The sequence below is a fragment of the Benincasa hispida genome, unplaced genomic scaffold (genome assembly GCF_009727055.1).
Source record: "Benincasa hispida cultivar B227 unplaced genomic scaffold, ASM972705v1 Contig533, whole genome shotgun sequence".
NCBI lineage: Eukaryota > Viridiplantae > Streptophyta > Magnoliopsida > Cucurbitales > Cucurbitaceae > Benincasa > Benincasa hispida.
Window position 1 is genome coordinate 42,322 of NW_024064906.1, and position 4,594 is coordinate 46,915.

A 4,594-nucleotide genomic window follows, 5' to 3' on the forward strand; every position below is an offset into this window, starting at 1 on the left:
AAACTTCTCAATTTCATATCTAGTAGTTGGTATTATTGATCTTCAAGATTGACTAATTTGATTCGAAGTATGCAAGAATTCAAATCTTGGATCTGTCTTGAACTGTTCGCTGATCTCTTATACCACTTGTTGTCCTAAGTGACTATGATCTTCACGTTCACTATCACAAATTACTCAGAATTAACGGTTAAGAACAATTCAAAGTTAGGGATGGCTGAATGTTGTAGGCTTGAAACTCTTCTATCGTTTACCGGATGGCAGTTCAATAGTGTAGACGAAGCTCCAAAAACTAAATGATACTTCAATTACGTAAATGATAGGATGAAGCGCTAGACGATCATGTAGATGATAGTTGACTGAAGCTAAATGATCGTATAGACGACAACTAAAGAACTAAACGATCATACAGACAATTAGACGTGGAGCTAAACGATCGAGTACACGATGCGATAGGAACTACACGATCGTGTAAATGATATTTTAGTAAATGCTAAACAATTGTAGAAGTGGAAAGAAAGGACACAGGAGTTTAACGGCCAAAGGCCTACGTCCACTGTGCAAATCGGGAGGGTCTCTTTTATTACTTTTTCTTCAAAGTTATTACAGAATGAATGCCTTGCTCTCTCTCGTTTTCTCTCTTACATTATTCTCACATTCATTTTTCTTTATATACACAGGTGCAATGGTCAACGATGAAGTTCTGATGGTTACAACACATAACAGAAAGATGTCGACAATAGTTCAATTGCCTGCAACGGTGTTTTTCTTGACTTTGATTCTTTTTGTAACAATAAAAAATATTTAAAAATATTTACACTTTATAGTAAAAAGTTCTAAAAGTATATAACACTGTTGAAACTTTTTATTATAAATTGTAAATATTTTTGGGATTTTTCTATTTATAAGAATTTTCCATAAAATTTCAAATATCAACCATAAATTGATTATTTTCTTCAAAAAAAAAAGAAAAAAAAAAGAGTTCCTCAAATTAATTTTCTTCCTATAGGTTAACTTTTGAATCTAAGACAAATATCATAACACTTAACTTAACATTGTATATATATGTGTGTGTGTGTGTGTGTGTGTGTATATATATATATAGTGTTCAATATTCTTAAATAGTTTTCAACTATTCGTAATCGATAGCAAAATAAGGGAAAAAATTTAAAAATATAACATCTCTTTAAAATATTTGTAAATATGGAAGTGCTAATATGTAATACTCAAACCGTAAAATGGGAGGGCATGAAGAAATAGGATATAAAAACAAGAAATACAATAAAATTATGAGGAATTTAGACGCGGGAAAACCAAGATAAATGAATTAAGTATGGAATAACGCAAAGGTTTAAGTATTGTCTATGTGTTGCGTGGGGCATGCGGTGATGGAAGCGTTGGACCAAACAATTGGCCTATGCATGACGCCAAGCGAGAGTGAAGAGAAAATGGGAAGGAGCAAGATCAGAGAGAGTGAGTATTTTGAGCGAGAAAGTGGGCGAGAGCGAGATTAACGAAAGCACTGAGAGCGAGAGCGTGGAGGGTGAATTTAGGAGATCGACTGAGAGCGAAAGCGAGATCAGCAAGACCACTATGAACGAGAGCGAGACGATGGAGCTGTGTGATGCATTGGAGGTTATGTTTATTAGCGAGAGCCATGAGAGCAAAACTAGCGAGAAAGTTGGAGAGAACGAGAGCCACGAGAGCGAAACCAACGAGATTGGGACAAATGGACGCATTTGAGGAGAATTGGATGCGTTCATTAGTAATTTGGATAAATAAATCAGAAATTGAGCAGATGAAGTGGCAAAAAGAGATTACATGCAGGAAGATTTTTATCAACTTAAGTAGGTGGTGTACGATTAAGATTACATGCAAATTAGATAATTTTGGTTGGCAAACCCAGAATTAAACAACTCAAAGCTCGGTTAGCCAGAGTAAGCATGGGCAGCCTAAGGAAGAACCATTTGTATGGTGAGTTGTCGTAAGGAAAGAGACTGGGAACGACTATAAATAGGAGGCCTCGACATGAAGGTTAAACTCATTCCAAACAATTTCAGTAGTAAAAAATCCTAAGTAGAGAGTGAGCATTTAGTGGGAAAGCTATTGTTGATCTAAAAGGAAGGAAATTCGAAGGAGGTACTGCTCAAATTCCAATTTAGTCTGAGTAGGGGAACAAAATACGAAAGGGGAAACTGGAAAAACTGTGAGTGTTATAGCTTTATAGTTTCGATATATCGTGAGTGTTACAGCTTTGTATTATCATGATTGTTATTACAGTTTTGGCATGCTGTGACTTTACTACGTGCTGTGAAGTTTAATTAAAGACATGCATATTAGATACTATCTATGTGATATAGATTTAATATTTATAACTTTGGTAGGTGTGAAGCATATTGTGAACACTATATTATATATCCTTGATATAAAAAGAAGATTCTGAGTATATATACAGTGTGGCATATTATGAACATTTATTTAACTCTATACTTTGATATAGAGGCATAAGTAAATGCAAAATATATGCTTTTGGTGATATGATAATTGCCATGATATTGTTCGTGTAGTAACTATGGAAACTGCGATTATGTCCGGGATGTGGTTAGCATGCTTAACAAAAGGTGGTTGGCGGGAAAAATTGGTCGGTTTCTGTCGCGGGAAATAATGGCTTTGGTCGGCAGGAAATAATAGTCGGTGACAACCGACGGGAAATATGGTCAAGTACCTAAGCATGACTAGCGGGATAAATAAAATGGTCGATATGCACATTGGCGGGAATTGAGGTCGTAGGAAGGTATCCATAGAAGATTGTATTGATTAATAGTATGATATGCATGCTACGTGTAGCTTTTGAGATAAAGATTACTGGTTACATGATTATATCTTTGACTGTGCATGAGTTATAATGCGAGTGTTGGCATGTGAATGATTTCCCAAAAATGATGATTTCCAAAGTGAATTTCATCTTAAAAGAACCATTCACTGGGCTTAGTAGCTCACACTCTTCAAAATGCTTTCTTAATCCCCCCTGCTCCCCCCTGCCAGGTAGCAAAGCGGAGCATTCAAGGAAGAGTCCATCACCTACCACTACCAGCTAAGAATTTGGTAAACTCTCGGGGCATGGCTCAAATCATGAATAGAAAGAAAATTTAATTATATATATATATAGATAGATTTGTGTATTTGAAATATTTGTGTATTTGTGTATCGTAATATTTATGTCTTAGTAATATCAATTATTAGTGATATTAGTGATAAAATTTAGATAGACATCAGTCATATCCATGTATTAGTGATATTGAACTTAGGTAGATATCAGTGATAGAAGCTTATTAGTGATAAAAGTCTATTATCGATAATCATGGTAAAAACTTCTCAATAATAGCCATTCTTAGCCTTGAGTGCTAATCTTTCAAAATTGATAGTCACTAATGGAAGTCTATCGATGATAGCTGCTAATATTTCTATCAATAATAGCTTAATCTTTGATGATTTTCTTTTATTGTTAATAGCCACTTATAGAAGTTTATCATTAATAGCCAATTTAGTGAATTTAATTAATTAATAAAGTTGAATCTTGGACTAAAGTGTAAGTCGAATGCATAGAAGTTATCACTAATAACATATTATCAGTGATAGAAGCCATCAACTACGTAGTTATTTGATGGTAAAAAAAATGACAGAAGTTATCTCTGATGACATGTTATCAGTGATAACAACTATCACAGATAATCACGATATAAGTGACATCAAAGCGATATCAGTGATATCCTTAGATTGATTATATAAATGATATAAAAAGCCAATTCCGTTTGATGAAAGTCTATAATTGATAACCACTACTAAAAACTATTGGGGTGACTTCTCATTGATAGACTTCTATCACTTATAACTTTAAATGTTTATCTCTTTGAAAGTTGATAGTTTTATTTCAAAATTGATAACTATCTATAAAAATCTATCATTGATAGTCACTCATTGATGGTCACTGGTGACTTAAATGTTAATATCTTAAGTTTGATTCCAATTGATGAAAGTGTATCGATGATAGCCCATGATAATTAATAGCAAATTGGAAGTAGCTATCAATGAATATCACTGATAACACAACTTAAGAAAACCGAAAGAAGCACGAAATGATGGGATGCATGTGGGCTTTTTAGTCATTTACCAATATGACTACCAGTGATACATGACGCTAATTTTGGGTTATATTCTTAATATGTTTATTTTTGTATTACATCTTTTATTATTTTGGGTTGATTATTATTTGTACATCCAGTCCTAATTTCTACTCTAAAGAATGGTGAAAAATAAATTAATTATATTGAAAAGTGGGAAATGAAAATTGAAAATGTGTGACAATAAATAAATATATAAATATTTCAAAGAACAAGGCTTGGATGCTGAAGCAAAGATCCACCATATATTCTTTGGATTTGGATTCATTACCTATTCATGACTTGGACAATCGTAGACTCCAATATTAAAAGCATTAAAACTACCAACCACTTAAAATCCTACTTTATTTGCACTTACTTGTTCTTATTTGTTACTTTGAATATAATATATATATATATATATATATATATATATA